This window comes from Pelobates fuscus, chromosome 12 (assembly GCF_036172605.1).
Source record: "Pelobates fuscus isolate aPelFus1 chromosome 12, aPelFus1.pri, whole genome shotgun sequence".
Taxonomy (NCBI): domain Eukaryota; kingdom Metazoa; phylum Chordata; class Amphibia; order Anura; family Pelobatidae; genus Pelobates; species Pelobates fuscus.
The window spans coordinates 11,388,560-11,408,777 of NC_086328.1; the positions used below are offsets into that span (position 1 = coordinate 11,388,560).

Sequence of the window (20,218 nt, forward strand, 5' to 3'; positions counted from 1 at the left end):
GGCTCCTAGTGAAGGGGAGCAGGAAGATTTAGGGGCTTATTTAAGTGTTTTTAAACCACTACTTGGCTCCCCCTGTTTTGTATTTAATTTCATATTAACTTCTGAAAGTGTTTTAATACACCATCATTAAAAAAAAAAAAAGGTTTTGCTGCCACATCAAGGGCACAAAAATCTGCACGCTTGGAGCCTCTCCATCTTTAAAAGGCTCCTTGAAATGTGAGTTTTTATTCACTCACTTTTGATACTAATTTGTACTTACCACACAGCATTGCACTCATTTTTGTTTGTTTTGTATTTCCTTTTATATATCTACACGCTGCCCTGGTCTATGCTTTATGGGGTAAGTGTTACCCTACACATATTTTAGCGCAGCACTGTGTTTTTGGTGCGCAACATCACCGAAACACTGAGGGCAGCACAAAACCAGGATACACCACTGCATATAATATATGAGATTTTATGGTGTAATACAAGGAGTATCCACTAGAGTGTTACAGCTGCTGTTTTTATATATATATATTTATATATATATATATATATATATATAATAATTTGCATTAAGAGCCAACCATAACACCTATTTATATTTGTGTTGCTCTTAATAGTACAGGGTTTGGCAAGACAACGTATTTCTAAGGTTTCACAAGAACAGACCTAGAACCCGTTGGTTTCCTTATAGACCTACAGCAATATTTTAGTGAAATTCCTCTGAGCCTATTTATATCAGCTAATTAAACACACCAACGCAGAACAACTGTGTGTAACAAATGTATGAAGCGGTATCAGTCAGTGTTTCAGTCAGGTAATCTAGCTCTGTATTGGGCTGTACTGGATGTGGACTACCTTTACTTACAGTCATTTATCTACTTAGGGATTTTATATGTATACTTTGTTTCTCTTGGGTGCAGTGGGTTTCTGCATGATTTTTATTTTATTGTTTAATCAGTTTATGTGACTGAGGGTTTGGATGGTGTGCTACATTTCAAATAAAAACCTTCAAATGGTTACATAGATTTGATTGGTTGGAATGAGTTGGAAATGCTTCTATAGTGATTGTGTTCCTTTAAGCCTGGCTGTGTTGCAAGCCCTAGAAAGAAAGTCCACATTTTACAGATTGCTTTCACATGTGCAACTGAGAGATACGAGAATGATAAACAAGCCAGCAGGGACTAAAGTTCCTGTTACAGATAATGGGGGCATGCTCGGAGGAGGTGAAAACTGTTCCTGAAAAGCAGGTGCTGTCATTAAACATTAGAATTAAATCCTACACCATTCGAGGGTCCAAATCCAAGGCCCAGTTTTATCTAAAACATGAAAGGCCTCTACAGGGCCACGTTCTAGATTTTAACATTAAAGGACCACTATAGGCACCCAGACCACTTCAGCTCAATGAAATGGTCTGGGTGCAGGGTCCTCCTAGTTTTAACCCTGCAGCTGAAAACATAGTTTCAGAGAAACTGCTATGTTTACACTACAGGGTTAATCCAGCCTCTAGTGGCGGTCTCACTGACAGCCGCTAGAGGCGCTTCCATGATTTACACTAAGTGAATAGCACTTACGGTATTTACCGCTGGACGTCGTCACCGAGTACAGTGTTAAAAAAAGATCCCCATAGGAAAACATTGAGTAATGTTTCCTATAGGTGTGTTTGAACCGCGCGCGCATTCGGTTCCACTCAGGAGCCGACGTCGATGGAGGAGAAGAGATCACCATTGCCAAGAGAGCCCGGCGCTGGATTAAGATAAGCAAAGAAAGGGTTAAACCTTTATTCCTTTAACCTAAACGGTGACTAGGACTCTATTGCTTTAGAAATACATATTTGTATTCCTAACGCTATAGTGTTCCTTTAATTCCGGCCTCTGGGTACATTACAGTTAACTCCAGTCTGAAGGGAGACTAGCTGAATCCACACTTAATCTTTAAATCCTTTTGAATATCAGATCTGACCTTATGCAGCGAAAAATGTGTATAGATTATTTTAGGCAAATGACTTAAAAATTCACTAAAAGGCGTGATTTCTAATGTTCAAGATGCATGTAATATTAATATTGTGTGTATACCATAAACACTCCACAAAAACATCTTATACTCTTATACATCCTCTGTATTAAAGGAAACAACACACATCATGTCTTGTTCTGCTGTGGAATGTCCTCATTTAGTGGGTGCTATAGAATGTAATATCTTACTCATTTAACATTGGTGGGGCGCTATAGAATGTAATGTATTACTCATTTAACATTGGTGGGGCGCTATAGAATGTAATGTCTTACTCATTTAACATTGCTGAGGCGCTATAGAATGTAACGTCCTACTCCTTTAACATTGGTGGGGCGCTGTAGAATGTAACGTCCTACTCATTTAACATTGGTGGGGTGCTATAGAATGTAACGTCCTACTCATTTAACATTGGTGGGGCGCTATAGAATGTAATGTCCTACTCATTTAACATTGGTGGGGCGCTATAGAATGTAACGTCCTACTCATTTAACATTGGTGGGGCGCTATAGAATGTAATGTCTTACTCATTTAACATTGCTGAGGCGCTATAGAATGTAACGTCCTACTCCTTTAACATTGGTGGGGCGCTGTAGAATGTAACGTCCTACTCATTTAACATTGGTGGGGTGCTATAGAATGTAACGTCCTACTCATTTAACATTGGTGGGGCGCTATAGAATGTAACGTCCTACTCATTTAACATTGGTGGGGCGCTATAGAATGTAACGTCCTACTCCTTTAACATTGGTGGGGCGCTATAGAATGTAATGTCTTACTCCTTTAACATTGGTGGGGCGCTATAGAATGTAATGTCTTACTCTTTTAACATTGGTGGGGCGCTATAGAATGTAATGTCTTACTCATTTAACATTGGTGGGGCGCTATAGAATGTAATGTCTTACTCCTTTAACATTGGTGGGGCGCTATAGAATGTAATGTCTTACTCTTTTAACATTGGTGGGGCGCTATAGAATGTAATGTCTTACTCATTTAACATTGGTGGGGCGCTATAGAATGTAATGTCTTACTCATTTAACATTGGTGGGGCGCTATAGAATGTAATGTGTTACTCATTTAACATTGGTGGGGCGCTATAGAATGTAATGTGTTACTCATTTAACATTGGTGGGGCGCTATAGAATGTAATGTGTTACTCATTTAACATTGGTGGGGCGCTATAGAATGTAATGTCTTACTCATTTAGCATTGCCGGGGCGCTATAGAATGTAATGTCTTACTCATTTAGCATTGCCGGGGCGCTATAGAATGTAACGTCCTACTCATTTAACATTAGCCGTGCTCTATGGAATGGAAGGTCCTACTGCTTTAACCCAGGCTCTATTTGTTGATGTTAAATAAACAGAACATTCCAAGCTGGCATAATGTCTATAAGTTGTACATTGTGACCATGCAATTTGTTCCCAGCTAGTATTCATTATAGTGGCCATAAACGGTTTAACAAGCTCATACCTGTACCCTCTATATGAGAACATGTTATGTTTCTAAGACAGTGTAAGTTCTTTCTGTGTTGATATAAAGATGCCCCTTTGTCGGAGTGCTAATTTCATCTGTTTGTTTTTATTCGGTTGGTGTGACCAGTGAAACAGATAATAAATGGCTTGTGCAAGCAGCAATTAGGAATAAAAGTACAGTTGAGGGGCACATGGTTGGAGCTCTCTGCGGCACAGAGTGTCATTAGGACAGGGTCACAGTGTCACACATACTGGAAAGCAGGTCAGTTTAGACAGACAGGGCCTCTGAAGAGAGATCTCCAGAAGGTCTCTGCCAGTCAGAATAATGTTAACAGAAACTCAAGCAATTATAGAGCTGTGCATATAACCACAGGATAGACAAAGACCTTGGAGTGTGGGGCAAAAGTAACAACTTATACCAAGCCTGACATATGCAGACAGATAACACTCACTCACACCAAGCAGTGTCCCGCTTTGAATATCACTGCTTGAAAGTACTAGCAAAACGTTGTATGGCAACAATGGGTTAATACAGTACGTACAAAGTACCGCACTGTAACAAACAGTTAATACAGTACCTACAACATACCCCATTGTAACAATGGGTTAATACGGTACCTACAACATACCCCATTGTAACAATGGGTTAATACGGTACCTACAACGTACCCCATTGTAACAATGGGTTAATACGGTACCTACAACGTACCCCATTGTAACAATGGGTTAATACGGTACCTACAACGTACCCCATTGTAACAATGGGTTAATACGGTACCTACAACGTACCCCACTGTAACAATGGGTTAATACGGTACCTACAACGTACCCCATTGTAACAATGGGTTAATACGGTACCTACAACGTACCCCATTGTAACAATGGGTTAATACGGTACCTACAACGTACCCCATTGTAACAATGGGTTAATACGGTACCTACAACGTACCCCATTGTAACAATGGGTTAATACGGTACCTACAACGTACCCCATTGTAACAATGGGTTAATACGATACCTACATAGTACCACATCGTAACAATGGGTTAATACGGTACCTACAACGTACCCCATTGTGACAATGGGTTAATACAGTACCTACAAAGTACCACATTGCAACAATGGGTTAATACAATACCTACAACATATCCCATTGTAACAATGGGTTAATACGATACCTACATAGTACCACATCGTAACAATGGGTTAATACGGTACCTACAACGTACCCCATTGTGACAATGGGTTAATACAGTACCCACAAAGTACCACATTGCAACAATGGGTTAATACAATACCTACAACGTACTGATTTAGGTTAAAACAGTACTTGCAAAGCACTAAATCAGGATAGATGATTATAAAGAGGTCTCTCAAATCAAGTAAAAGAAGTTTTCTTGCACATAAGTAAAACGTTTCGTTTTCACCATCCATTTCCTGGTTTATAGAGCGCACTCATTTGAACGGTTAAGGTTTGGTTAATTGCCAGCTCTATCCATAAGTGTGAGATAACTACCATTTACATATCTGACCAACACAGGAAATTATGAGACCTGCAGCAGTGTGAGGGCAGAGAAACACTGGCAGAGGATATACACTCAGCCCAGCCATCCTCCTCACTTTAGTGCCATATGAAAGGGAGACACTGCCAGGTCTCCTCTGAGAGATGCAACAAAGAGGCCAGGCAGTAAGAATTACCCTCAGGCTAGAACGCCTGCCAACTGCCTGCTCTGCTAGACCTAAAGTCTGCAGATCACAAGCCCTCTTGTCTATGTCCTAGAGACATCTAGTAGCGGAAAAAAATAAGAGCAAAAAAATAGACAGGCTTTTAAAATACAGATTGCAAAGGGCAGCTATATGTCCAGTAGAAGAGAGCAATCACAATGAGCAGGGAGGGTTATGGGTACCTGGAGAGAGACACTAACAGCTTGCAGGAGAGACAGGCAGATGCAGTTTTCCTAATGATCAAGGGGGTAAACTCAACCAGATTAGGAAGGGGGGTGGGAGAGCAAAAGGACAGAGGAACAGCTTAACTGTTACAGTGCCAGAGACCTGAACAATCCAGTGGCAGAATGGTTACCAAAGCAAAACAAAATCAGAATAACCAAAACAGGGGAGCCTTTAAAATCACATTACTAAGTATCACCACCCACAATAATGACACTGGCTGAAGTCCTACTTTATGCCATCCCAAGGGGGTTCCCTGAATTAGGGGGGATCCCCCTTCCCTCCCCCCCCCCCCCATCTTATATGAACCCCATTCCCCATGCAGCGTTAATATAACAATCTGAGGATCCAGAGATAGTGAAGCTAATGCCTGACTGCCAGGACCCATGCGAGAGAGAGAGACAAAGAGACTGGGGAGGACATTGTACACCTTCACAAAATACACCCGGTATTATATAGAGACCGATCAGCTTACTATGGAGAAAAGCAGAGCTTGGCTGTCATCAAGCTTCTTTCTTCTCCCTTTTCTTGGCTTAATTTCTGCTGAGTCGATGGATTAAAGCGCACGCTCTCCAAATAAAGGCTCCGGGACACAGCATTATCCTCCGCCAGCGTCCCGGGCTTATCTAACAAAGCAACACCACACTTGCCTTGTGAAAACAAGCTGACACTCAGCCTCTAACAGCTGCCACCAGCGTCACATGGGCTGGCCCCATCTCCCCCCGCCAGGCAGCAGCCAGATAACAGGGACCGTTTTGTCATGAGACTCACAGCAGAAGAGACCATTCAAAGAGTCTGAAGCAGCATTGATCAGGGGTATTTGACCTCATTGCCTTCTCCCAACCTTTTCATTTGGGGAGAGGGGGGGTGAGAGAGAAACGGGAATAGTGAAACTGAAAATAAAAACTATTGAAAAGATATAAAATAGCCTACAGATTACATCTCACAAAGCCCTTTCAATCTCAAAGCAAACAACACAAGAATCAAATTCACTTTTACTTTTTCATACCCAGTTATTCTAGGGGACTCGGTAAAATGCCTTGTAGCCTATCAGACCCATCATATAATGTCAGATGTATATAGTTTGCAGAGATAGAGCAAACAAATGAATTATATATCCATTGGCAGAATTGCACAATATTTACAAGGTTTAACACATATTAAATAAATCACAGTAGGCTATGTGCTATGACAATGAGGTCCTGTTGGGGCTGTCGGGTTAGATGTACCTAGGTCTAAAAAAAATGTTTAGAACACTAGTTAGCATGAAAAAGTGCAGATAAATATACCAGAAGCTTTTGTCTTAAAGGGACACTATAGTCACCTGAACAGCTTTAGCTTAATGAAGCAGTTTTGGTGTATAGAACATGCCCTGCAGCCTCACTGCTCAATCCTCTGCCATTTAGGAGTTAAATCCCTTTGTTTATGAACCCTAGTCACACCTCCCTGCCTGTGACTTGCACAGCCTTCCATAAACACTTCCTGTAAAGAGAGCCCTATTTAGGCTTTTTTGCAAGTTCTGTTTAATTAAGATTTTCTTATCCACTGCTATGTTAATAGCTTGCTAGACCCTGCAGGGGCCTCCTGTATGTGATTAAAGTTCAATTTAGAGATTGAGATACAATTATTTAAGGCAAATTACATCTGTTTGAAAGTGAAACCTGTTTTTGTTTTCATGCAGGCTCTGTCAATCATAGCCAGGGGAGGTGTGGCTAGGGCTGCATAAAAACAGAAACAAAGTGATTTAACTCCTAAATTACAGTGAATTGAGCAGTGAAATTGCAGGGGAATGATCTGTACACTAAAACTGCTTTATTTAGCTAAAGTAATTTAGGTGACTATAGTGTTCCTTTAAATAAAGGCAATAATGACAAAAATGTGTTATTTAATACAATTGTCTCCTAGCAAGTGTCACTTAATAGGGTACCCACAACTCAGTCTTTTCTACATTGCACAGAACATAGTACACATACTTTTATTAGCAGGTCATGAAGTCATGTAAACTAGCCCTGACCATAACCCAGTGGTGTATTTTGAATTTGTGCTGCCCTAGGCACGACTAAATTTGCCCCCCCCCCCCCCCATTCGTGTCAAGGCCATTTTTTGACTGACAGACACATGCCCACATTGATACATGCACTGATATACACTCACTGACCGATACACAGTCATTGGCACACACATACAGTCATTGGCACACACTGTTTAACCAACACACACTTTCACTGACAGACACACACTGACACACCCACTCACTGACAGGCACACACTCTCAGATACACATAAAATGACATACACACACTGACACACACTCAAACACACCCATTCTCACTCACACACTGACAGCTACACTCACTCACTCACAGTAAGGTGGACAGCCCCAGAACACGAGGCAAACAAGGTATTTGTCTGTGAGCTTGGGGTGGCATTTTTTTGGCGCCCCCCTGAAAGTGCCGCCCTAGGCAAATGCCTTGTTTGCCTTGTGGTAAATACATCCCTGCCATAACCACTAACAAATATCGCAATGTCGCATGGGTTTTACATCACGGTTTTTAAAACCATAGCGAAAAGGGCATTTCAAAAATATCCCACATACAATCCTTATTCTTCTCAACTATAAGGTAACAACTGGCTTCTTAATAACCAGTCAAGTGTGGACCAGGGAAGTGTCTTATGGTCATCATCCATGTATATAGCACCAACAAAGTTTGCAATGCAGGAAGCAATAAGAATAAAGGTTTATAATTCCTTAATAAACCGATCAAGCAGGTTTAGAGAGTCCTGCCAACAAGCTTACAGGATCCCTACTGCTAGTATTAAGTTGTAAGGGTTAGCAATGGCCATAAAGTCTTCCCTCTGGTGGCTGGACCAGCAGGACCTTACTGTGTATTTTCATCACAGGGTATGTGGAGAGCAGTTCCTGGAAGCCAGCTTGAGTTTTTTCATTTTTTTTATACAGGCAGAGCATTTCACATGACTAACTCCCTGCGGGGGCATTGTGTCACTAAACTACTGAGTTTGCCTTAAAAAACAGTATTCCCTGCAGAGACATGGACAGACTGACTGTCTCTTTCATCATCACCTTGTCATTCCCAAACAGAGGTAGAGATAACAAATGCCCTTCTCTTGGGCGAGATAAAACTGGTTAGGGAATAATGTTAAGTGATTTAACAGGAGATGCTATTACAGCCTTTCCCCTAACAAATTAGTATTGAGTATGTATATATTAACTAAGTAGCACGCTTACACACGATCGTAAAAGAGATTAGAATATCACAAGATGATCTCACAGCGTGCATTAAATGTAAATTTCTAGCCACAGGTTGCCTGATCTATTCTGTAATATTCAATGAGAGATATTGTATTCGCCATTAAAAAAAAAAACAAAAAAACAGAAGTAAATATACATTTACATGCAACATTTTCCAAAATCACGCTTTATAAATATTGGAGCACTGCTGACAATATGCATGGTTTTCACTGCCTCTACTAGTCTGAGCTCAGAGGGCGGACACCCCATAGATATGTTGTGGCTTCTGTAGACAATGTAAACCAGCAGGTAAGGTATACTGATGCAAAACATGTTGTAAGGGATCTAGCCAAATTTTTTCTATTTAACGAGAAGCTTGAGTGTTCAAAACTGTACTATGCCATGGATCACAAGGAGAAAGCCTCTGCATTTTTGTAGTTGGTTTAATAGTGTGAACTCTATCTTTCTGATTTTGTGCCCCCTTTCTGATTTTTAACCATTTCATTCAGAAGTGAGCAAAGGAGGAAATAGATTTGTCTTCCCTCAATTACACCTATGGCGCACATTTATCAAAACCAAATATTAAAACAGTCTGTGTCAAAATCAAATCTCTTATCTTTATAAATTTGCTCCAAAATGTGCATCTCCTCTATTAAAATGTCAGGCCATATTTGATATAGCCAAACAAAGGACTAATATAAATATATATGAAAATCAATCTACATATAAGGAAGAGACAATTTTGGCCTCGTTAGGAATTGGAAGTACGATCTTGGATTATCCGTCTGCATATAATCTCTTCCACTTGCTGGAAAAGGCTGGATTTTAATAGCGTTTTCAAAATAATTATTCCCCAACATGATGCGATAAGAAGACCTAATACTTTCAGACTAGATTTTCAAGTCTTGTAAGTATGCATCCTAGGCGAGGTGCTAAAATGAGATAATGACTATCTTCAAGATGAAGAGGGATCACTTCTGGAGTGTGAGGACAAGTCACCCGTGTCATTAATATGATGTGGAGCCGCACATGTAGTTCTCCTCAAGCCTTGCGTTTCGGATATTGAATTTTTGCTAATGCAAGAAACTGCATGAATAAAGGGGTGTCTCAAGAGAGCAGCAAGACTAGAGAGGTTATCAGATACTCCCCAGCACCAAGCAGGGGTTTAGATCACATTAATCTGCACATGACAGTGGTTCAGGTGCACTTGTCATGGTAAATCATGCGCGCCTAAACTGGCAGTCCTTTCAAACATGGAAAGTCATGTTGTTGGGCTCTCGAATCTTAGCTCATTAAGAATCAGTGGCAAGAAGCCGGCACGCACAACAAACATACTGCGGGGGGATGAAATAGAAATAGACCATGAAGACTTGCACATACTCTCCAAAGGTAAGATGAACCGTGATCTGGTAGATCTGCCATTTATCGGGTCAGTAACGGCTTAAAGGATGATCTACAGTGGGGACACCACAGAGGAAGCATTAAAGCAGTCTTACTCTGTTACAGCGAACAAGGGAATGGTGAAGCACTGCTTGTGGACCTTCAAACTTTTTGATTTAAAATTACAAAAAAATGGTCTCTTTACAAGCCAATGCACCCAAACAGGGTTGTGCATACTGCATCTCTGCTGCTGCAAAGAGCCTCTGGCTTTACCACGACTCTCAGCCTTAGAAGTCGCTGACAGAATGCACAATATTAATAAGAGTTCAGGGAGTCAGAATTAAGCAGATACACTTGCTTTATTGATATTCTTCTATGGTCTGTTTGCTCAATTGCTCCTACACCAGGTCAGATCATGTTGGCAGGACTCTACTGAATGCCAAAACCAAGACAGGCATCTCCTACTACAGCTCGGAGATATCTTGCTGTACAACAACTGCTCTCTTAGTTAGTTACTTACATATCTCTAGTCTTAAGGGCTGTTTAATGAGATACATATTAGAAGAAAAAATATAAAACTAAGACAAGGTAAGCGGACTCTAAATCTGTGAATGGTCATTTTACTTGTTTGGTCTCGCACAAAGAGAAAGTGATGTGTAAAAATAGATTATGTATTGTGTTTAGATAGCTCACCCAGAGACAGCAGGACATACAGTATCAGAGTAAGCATTGGATGTGGTGCTCACACACCAACACTCCCATATCTAAAACAGGGAGGCTAGAAGACAAATCACCAGTTGGAGCACTACAACTCCTATGATGCTCTACCACCCTTAAATTCTTCAACATCCAGAGATCAACATTTTGGACACCTCGATATTAGAACTCCAAATAATGTTGCAGTAATTCTGGATGGAAGCACATGCTAAAATTAAATACTATTCGAATCTACCCCTTTACTGAAAACATAGCATCTTCCAGCAATGAGTGGGGTTACTAAAGCTTTTAAGATAACAAAATCCAAACTGGTTCATGTATCAAACAAAGGTTTGTGGCATTGAAATAATGTGACATTGAAATAATGAGGGTAAAAGCTATGTCTCCCTTGGCCAGCAGGGGTCACTGTAGACACACAGTATTTTAAAAGGATTATCATCCCACAAGAGCTAAATGAAGAGGCAACAGATAAATAGGGATTAGAGTAAGGAATCCCAAGCAGTCTCATAATGGAGGGGGGAATGCAGAGACTGAGGCAGCCTAAAATTCGAATCCTTTACAGTGCCAGAGGGAGGGTAAATTCTGGAGCACAAGCAGTTGAAACAGGAGCGCAATAAAAGGATGGACTAATTTGAAGTCACAATAGAGTTTAAGAGTGCGATTGACTTTCTAGGGCAGTGATGGCTAACCTTGACACCATAAATTGTTTCTGGACTACATTCCCATGATGCTCAAACATGTAGTCCAAAAACTATTTATGGTGTCAAGGTTAGCCATCACTGTTGTAGGGCATGGACAGCCAGAAAAAGAGCAAACCTTCTGATTGTCCTGAACATCACTCCACAAATGTTCTGCAACCCACAGTCTTTTCTAAGTATTACGGGAGTTACACTGTAGCTGAAGAGTTCACTGTGTACTCAGCAAGGCCCTGCAGGAGTCCAAATAATATAAGCAGGAAAAACAAACAAAAAACATTTAGGTATGTAGGCATGGCAAGGTAATCTGAAATGCACCACATTTGTGTGTATGGAATCTGTAATATTTGGGGAATTTATAGTCCCAAACAGCAGCAAAATATGATTGATAGAGAAGGAGTTAAATGATTCATCAGGCACACACATACCTAAAATATCTTATAGAAGAATCACTCAAAAAGCATCTTGATTTGGGTTTGTCTTTAGTGCATGATTTTCTTCAAAAGTGTATAAACTTATCTACCACTTCCAAGAATATGTGGTGAAGACACCTGGCAGGAAACACTCAGTGCTTGGTTTTCTATACATCACCGCACAACACTTTCTTATTCAAGGGAATGAATACACACAGGCTATGCACATGCCCGGTATATCTCCTATAATAATGTGACGGAGGACCAGGATTGGCGGAGAAATCACAAGTTGTTGCTGGAAAACTATGTGGGAACTGGTAAGGATTTGCTGTAAGACAAGTTCTTTCAGGGGTGATTGCGTCTCTCTATATATTGTAATACTCTAATGTCTACAATGTTTTTAACTTTTAAAATCACCATCCCTTAATCTATAAATTTCATGTAAACCTATACATAGATATTTCAAAACATCACTGGATGAAACAGATATAGCATGGATGTCCGTGAGCTGATCTTGGAAGAAAGTTTCATATAAAGTGCTTTCTGTGATAGCCCAGAAACTTTAAAACGTTGTCTCCGTGTGTTGTCTCCTGGGATTGCTACTGGTAAGCAGAGAACACAGAATACTATGACAGTCACAAAGGATGAAAAGAGACATGGGACACTCCCAATATTGTGTGTTTAAATGGTCCACAGTGTACAAGTGATTGGAAGCAGAAACAAATTCTTGCCAGGATCAGCAGTGATCATCCTGTCACATAAAAGAGCGTCTAGAAATTAACTTACAGAATACTTTTCCATTCTAAATTCTTCCCCTTCAATTGTTTTGTTACTTTTTCATAGCCTGTTGACCCAAGATATCACCCAAAATGAATGGCAAAGCCATCAGAAATTGGAGGGCCCAAAGGGCAAAGTTAGTATGGTTGACAGAAAATGCATTCCAGCATAACACCAACCATGATCTACCTTGTGTTGGATGTTTTTTTTTTAATTCTTTATTTTTGCTCCACTCACAAGCATGAGTGGGCTAGTGCATAAAGAGTAAAAAAATATGTTACATCGGGAGCATATAATGGCAAGAACATAAACATTATTAAACAGTTGTAACTTTCTACGTCTCGGGCTCATGAGTAGAGGGTTTTTAATAAGTAGAGTGGGGGGACGACCGTAACCAGCCCCTGAAACAGGAGCATTGACTGTGGGTCAGAGTGCCTATAGGCTGCCTGGGCATTAGCAGTGAGCTTAAATTATAGTAATAAAAGGAAAACGTTCAACAGAAATAAAAGTCATCTTCGAGTTTCAGTCCTGGGTAGGAGAGCGCTTTGGTTTAAGTAATAGCCCTGTCATCTCAGGTGGTGGCTGTGGCATATGCTGATGATGTTCTGTGCAGCACAAACGGCTTGACTACTGCCAGGTCCCAGCTGTGCGTAACAGGGTTAGTCCCGCCGGTTCCCAATTGAGGCAGGGAGTTCTCTAATATTCCCAGCTGGCACAGGAGGGCGTTCCCACCATGTAGGTCGGACAGGTCGGACACTGAGTGAGTCTTGTCTCCTTGTGTGACTTGCAGTGCTCTTGGGGACCTCCACTTGTATGGCATGCTGTGGCTTCTTAGTAGGGCCGTGACTGGCTGCATGTGCCTCCTCCACTGTAGGGTATCACCCGAGAGGCCAGCATAGGTGTTGGCTGTTTTATGGAGAGCTCAATACATGATCTCAGACAGAGAGGTTCCTTTATGTCTGTATTGAGATCTGACAAAACTGGCAGTTTAGCCTGACTAGCTGACAGGTATTCAATGCCTCTTCTCTGCGGAGAGCTAGCAGATCTGACAGGGACATGCTTTGGTACGAGATGCTGACCAAAGAGGTAGGGTCCGCTACACACGGTCACACCTTGTGCAATAAATATTTATCTCATACTCAAACAGTGATCAGCCAGGTTAAATACCAACATCTCCTGGAGCTCTGATCCCACAATACGCTGACGAAGGAAACTGATCACATTATTTTTGTAACTGGAATACTACTAAAACAAGGGCAGACCTGACTGCTACTCTAGTCTGAAACAGTGAGTGGCCAGGGTTGTATTGGCAGCTAGACAGGCTGATGGAACTTGGAGATTTGCAGTATCAAGACCAGAACAAACCGCACTTTAAACCTACCTACATATAAAAATCACCTTAAATTACCAGCGATGACTCTGCCAGGACTTATCATCAAAGGCTAGCGCACAGATCAGGAAATATTGCTCAGAGCTTGTTAGTGGCTGAGTAGCCTTGGATGGCCCTCTCCAGCAAGCGGTTCAGCAATGTACTGCTAATTAGCAGCAGAGCACCAATAATAAAATATATATGTACATAGACAGCTATGCCAGGCTCTGAATAGAAGTTGCACTTCTTCCTCCTTCTATTCTCCCCTCCGAAAGCAATCACTAATCAGTACTCTGCCTGCCTCCTGCCGATTTGGTAATTACTGTCTCCTTTCATCCACAGCTCCTTTGACACAAGACCTCAGACCCACTACCTCCCTTCTCTGTAATTACAAGCTAATAGTTTGAAGGGTTCTCTTTTCATTAATTTTTTTTTGGTGGGGTTTCTAGTTCAAGCACTAAATTCCTCCTCTGCCCCCATCCACCCTCCGATTCTGTTCCTATCTTCTGGCTAATGATACCCTGCCACACACAGCACAGCTGGACGAAGGGTTCACTCTGTGGAAAGTCAGGATAGCTGGTAATACCCTTTTTTTTATCAACTACTTGAGCTGGCTCGGGACACACTAAAATAAAAATCACCCCTTTCTCTGCTAGGGGACTAGAAACACAGCACTGAGGACGAAGGCTGAGAAAGATGAACAGGGTGACAAATCCCAAATTAGCTTCGTCAGGGCCAGAAGCAGAAGGATCCAAGCTCATTTGCTGCTTTGCCATGCACAGTTAACATAATCTTTAGGTAATATTGGTGGGAGTGACAAAGGCTGTAAAATAGCCTCTTCTTTGTCTGAGGAGATCAGAGCAGTGATCTCTTTGATGATAAGCAGACCAATAGAACTTCCTGTTACACACTAACAGAAAGAAATACAAATTTTATTTAAAATGGAAAGGGTTGATTGCTTGATCAATGACACTAGCATTTGGGGTAAGAGGAGGTTTTAATATAATGAGAAATTCTGGAACTTAAAATAGAGCCAATTGTAGGGCATTCCGTTGGTTTGTACGGCGATTGCTTAATTTTTGCTACATTCTGATATACACACACACACTACACAAGATCCAGCTCACTTAATTATCCACTAAACAGCAACTTCAATGTTGACAGATTGTATTATTATTATTTTTTTTTGTAAAACACCTATTCTAGGCAAAAATAATGGGGGTTTAGTTACACGCACGTACACCCACAAAACGAAATGTGGACATGACTAAAAAAGCTTTAAATACTAATATGCCTCACCTGCCTCACCTGGAGCAAACACCTTTCCATACGCACAGGAACCCAATTCACAAAAACGTTCCTCCAGGTCATTGTTATATTGGAAGCTCATTCGAGCAGGGCCTTCTTCACCTCTAAATTCCCCACTTTCCCCATGCTAATAATAATAAAAATTCAAGTCCCATCAAGAGCAAGCTCCACCCACCCAAGAATCCTGAAGGCCTCTGTGTCTGCCTCCTCCAGTATTTCTTGCACAGAGCATATGATTCTCAGATCACTGTAAAGAGAGACACATACAGGGTGTTCATTGTGCAGATAGCCTCTGGCATGTTCTCCCTATCCAACTGCTGATGCCTGGAATCCACTACACAAAGATTTATGGCAGGATGGGTTGATGGTCATATTATCCCCACAGAACCTTCTGCACATCCCGAGAAAGCAAACATACATTTTACTGCATGTCACATAGATACATATATCCCGAGCATCTACAAACATGTCATCTGGTGACCCCCTGCTATGTGTACCCTCCTACACTACAGGGCCACCAATCTTTAATATGGAATTAAACTGCCGGGCAACGGAATATTATGGGCGATGTAGTCAAACAGACTGGAGCAAATATGCCAAACTTAGATCCCAGCAGGAACAACTGTGCTCCAGACCTGTACTTTATACAACCTTCAATGTGTCACTCACTGACTGTCTCCAGTTATTCCATACAGAAATGATATCAATTGTGTAAAAAGCAGCATTTTCCGGTAATGAACTGATGTGGCAGATTAGAAAGCGGTCTGATAAGATAGCACTCAGCGAGCATTATAGGACATTACTGGAATGTTCATATTCTGCAGCACTGATCACTAGTTCATCCCTTGCAAACTACAGCTCCCTTGATGCTTGGTGGCAGTAAAGAAACATCTATTCCCAAACTGCTGCAGGGTAAAGGTTAGCATTCACAGGTTTGACACACATTGATGTAAAATACATTTTCAATAACATTGACAACAGCAGCTATCCCTGCAGACTCAGACTGTAGAAACACAACTGGTCAGTAATATGGTTTAAAAATCAAAACATTTTGTAAAAGTGATTCTGCAACTCCAACCTCTAGCAGATGCTGCCTTATGCATCACTACTACTGTTATTTCTCTCCTAGTCTGCCCATGTAGGGACCAGAGAGCGGAGATCTCTAGATGAATGCCCCAGCAGGAGCTATTTTAGATGAAAGCCATGTCTGGAGGCGCCCTCTGCACGGTGACAAATTCCACCAGGAGTGTAAAATGGGTCAGTAACTGAGAGAACAGTCACAGTAGAAAAAAACATGAGGTATTTTACTCAATACCTTTAAGTAAATAAAATAGAATATTGGCGGCTCCTTGTGCCCATTAGTCTTACTCCCGTCTCCCCTAAGGCAATGGTGTGCACCATGAGAAATAGGTTACGTGCCTAGTTTTTACACAACCGTAAGTGCAAAGGAGACGTCAACTCAGACACATGTTATTGCAGGCACCACCGGAAATCATATAATAGCAATGGCTGTATTTCTTCCATGACTACTAAACAAAACCCGTATAAACTGTTTCTATAAAGTTCTATATCACTGTTTTACAAGGGCAGTAAAGTTTTATTTAGATCTTCTGCCACACTGCGCAATGTGACACATCATAGCAAAACAAAACAAGTTATGTCTTCAACCAGATTCCTTTTATTGCATTATTATTTAAGGGTTAACTGACAAAGCCACCATCTGCCCGGATATCTGTTTGTCAATATTTTACCAAGGAGTTTAATAAGACTAGTTCAACCCCTTCCCCTCGTCTACTGTAAAAATAAGGTAAGTAAATGGATCATATGACATCTGCTGCCAATGACCTACTAGTTTTGGCAAGAAAGGGTTAACACTGACTCTACTTCATTTAGCAGCTTCAGACATCTGTGAAGATCAATACATGTCAGGTCAACAAGAGCACCCAGGGAGCAGGGAGGCAGAGGTGCTGATCAACTGCACAAGCAAACACAGTGAGTGCATCTATGGATTAACCCCTCCCAATACATGCAGTAACAGATAAACTCACTAAACTTGGACTCTGCAAGGAAGGGACAAGGGAATTGCGAAATTTAGGGCAAAATAGTGTAAGAGTTCACCAACTCAGTTTTGTGCATGAGGCCCTCAGATGTCCGAGAGATAGTGACAGATGACTTGGTTCTGAAAGCATGTTAGCTATATTGCTGAACACCGGCACAAATATGTAATCAAACCCGGTACAAAGCAAGTCCCGTCCAGTATGTTATAATATATATGATATTCATTGCTTACATATACTCAAACATAAACACATAAATAATGTATGGGTTTGTGCCTTCGTGTTGTGAATATACAATGAATCCTGTCTGAGGGAGAGGCTGTGCGGGGTTAGGTACCCCCAGGGCACGAATGGAAGAGGAAGGGGGGCTCTCCCTGTTTATCTCTGGATAAGGGAGGGGGCACCATTCTCTCCAGAGCTCTCCCTGTCACACACATTCCAATTAACTTCTCTACAATGGGATCATGCGAAGAGACACACTGGGTCTCTGGCATCTGCGATGTGTCCTGCAGGCAGGATGAAGGGAGGGAAAATACTTAATGATTTCAGGTCATCAGTGGGTATCTATCTGCAGTGCCCACAGTACAGACCTCTACGTGCTAATGTGGGCTCAGATCAGCAAAACAACACATGTCCTCTTAAAAATTGTGCTACTGTATATCTGCTGTTAATATATACGTATAATTAAGGGTACAGGGGCAGATTTATGATATAGTTTGTTCACAATGTGCCATCTGTCAGTGGCAGTTTGGGGATTTCACCCCTAAAATCTTGCTTCAGCAACAACAGTGGCCTTTCACAGTCCCTTGCTGGACCCTTGACCTCCTGTCCCTCATCATTCTGAAAGCTCATAAATCAGACACACTTCTAGTGACCTGACCGGTCCAACCCACTCATTGTTTCCAAATCCAATCCTTTTCAAAACCTCTCAACCAACACCTCCAGTCCTCCCTCTCCTGGCTGTGGCAGCTGGGTGATCTTCCCAACTGCAGTCCATAAAGGGGGGAGAATAGCTGTAAAAGAAAGGAGCAGAAACCACCGCCTCTTAAAACCTTTTCAATTTAGTCCACAAAGTCAATAAGCGACTTGCCAACAAATGATCATGGCATCTGTACACTAGTTTATTGCTAAGTATAGATTATGATTATAATCCAGTGATTGTATCACTGTGCATCTACTGATGGTCTGAGGCCTGCAAGCATTGATGGAATTTAAGAGAATAGCAAACAACAACAAAAAATAAATTATATATATTAAATAGAAAATTATAAAACTCTGGAGAGTGGCCATCAGACTGGACAGTGGTTTATTGGGGGCATGGAATTGCAAGGTGTGCATTACAGGTTATCCCAATAACTTTAGGTGAACACAAGAAGAAACCAGAAAAATCTCCTTACACAAACAGGAGACTTAACACAATATAGATCCTTAGAAATCGCATCTATACCATAATATGAATTCAAAGAGCCACAAAATGTCCCCACTGCTACTAGATTTTTTTATATCCAACATCATTTAAAAAGAGTCATTTGACCAGAAACGGCAGCTTCTACTGAACATGTGCTACCACCCACTATCTGCACCATTAAACACCTAATATGGTCTTGGCTTCACTCAAGACTCCAACCAGAACATTACTGATCCATCATTCAAAGGAAAACAGATTTCTAACCTTTTATATACCACATCCACCTCTAAATATCTCTATTGTAATGTAAACCCTTTAGATAAAAAGCCCAGTGCACACAGCAATAGACAGAATAATCTCAGCACTCAAGGGGTTAGGTTCCCATTTGTTTACAAAATAAGACTATAATCCACAGTGCAGGACAATAAGCATTAATCTGTCAGATGGGTGCCATGTTTGTAAAGCAGCAGAGATGCTAATTATTAAAGGGACAGAGGAATGGTTACCCTCATACACAGTAAATGTTCAATGAATACAATTTGTGAAATTGTTCCAATCCATGCACCTCATTCCCAGCATGTACAGAAATGGACAAATGGGGATTCGCAAGAGTGAGCTCATTTGTATCCGGAGGAAATACATTACTAAAACTGCCACACTATGACAACAGAATGCAAACCTACTACAATAATGCAAAGAGGAGTAAAGGGCCCACACCAAGGGATCGGCCATCTTACTTTTATATAAAGCCTCGTGACAGAAAGGGTTACATTGGTTGAACACGGCTTGAAACATCTCTCTCTGTTTATACAGTGCTCTTTAACATGTATTTATGTATATACCTATTTATTTTACCAAATTCCATTATTTATATTTTATGGATTTTTGCTCTCCCTTTCTTTTCTCTCTCCTGATGATACATATATATATTTCATTGTTTAGGTACTGCGTTACCATGGTATATGCATGCATTGTTTTTGCTCCATTTTACAGGATAGTTAAGAATGGGTTACATGAACCAATTAGGTTTCCCCACTTTTTTTGTGAATATGCAAATAACGAAAGCCCTCCAGGTTTAAAACATGCAATTGTTTGTTTTTGTTTGTTTTATGCCTGGTGGGTTTCCCTTCCTGGCTGTGAATGTTATTACTTGGTTAATAGAGTTCCTGTGTGAGCATTGATTCTTGGTAAGTTTCTCGGAGCCCAGTACTTTAATCATGCTAAATGGAATCTGAATTCCTCTTCAATAGCAGGGCACTAAACCTGTATGGCACCCAACAGGTTAATTACACATGGTACTAATGAAACAATAAGTGGTAGGGGGGAGGGGGTGTATCAGCTGCAGTCATCTGGGATTCCATGATAACAGACACTTACTGCTACACATCCATCCCTAGATTTCAAAGAACTAAAGACATTAGAAT

The 20,218-nt window shown here is 41.0% G+C and overlaps 1 protein-coding gene across 7 annotated transcripts in view; it reads right to left on the reverse strand.

The window, feature by feature from the left end:
* GSE1 (Gse1 coiled-coil protein) overlaps nt 1-20,218 on the reverse strand; it is a 330,654-nt gene that overhangs the window by 22,284 nt on the left and 288,152 nt on the right. Inside the window, exon 1 of one of the 7 annotated variants that reach the window (XM_063437944.1) lies at nt 5,896-6,053. The exons of the other annotated variants lie outside the window; for them this stretch is intronic. The gene's annotated coding sequence lies outside the window, so the exon portion shown is untranslated. Of the gene's footprint in view, nt 1-5,895; nt 6,054-20,218 lie in introns of those variants that run through there. 7 annotated transcript variants of the gene reach the window in all.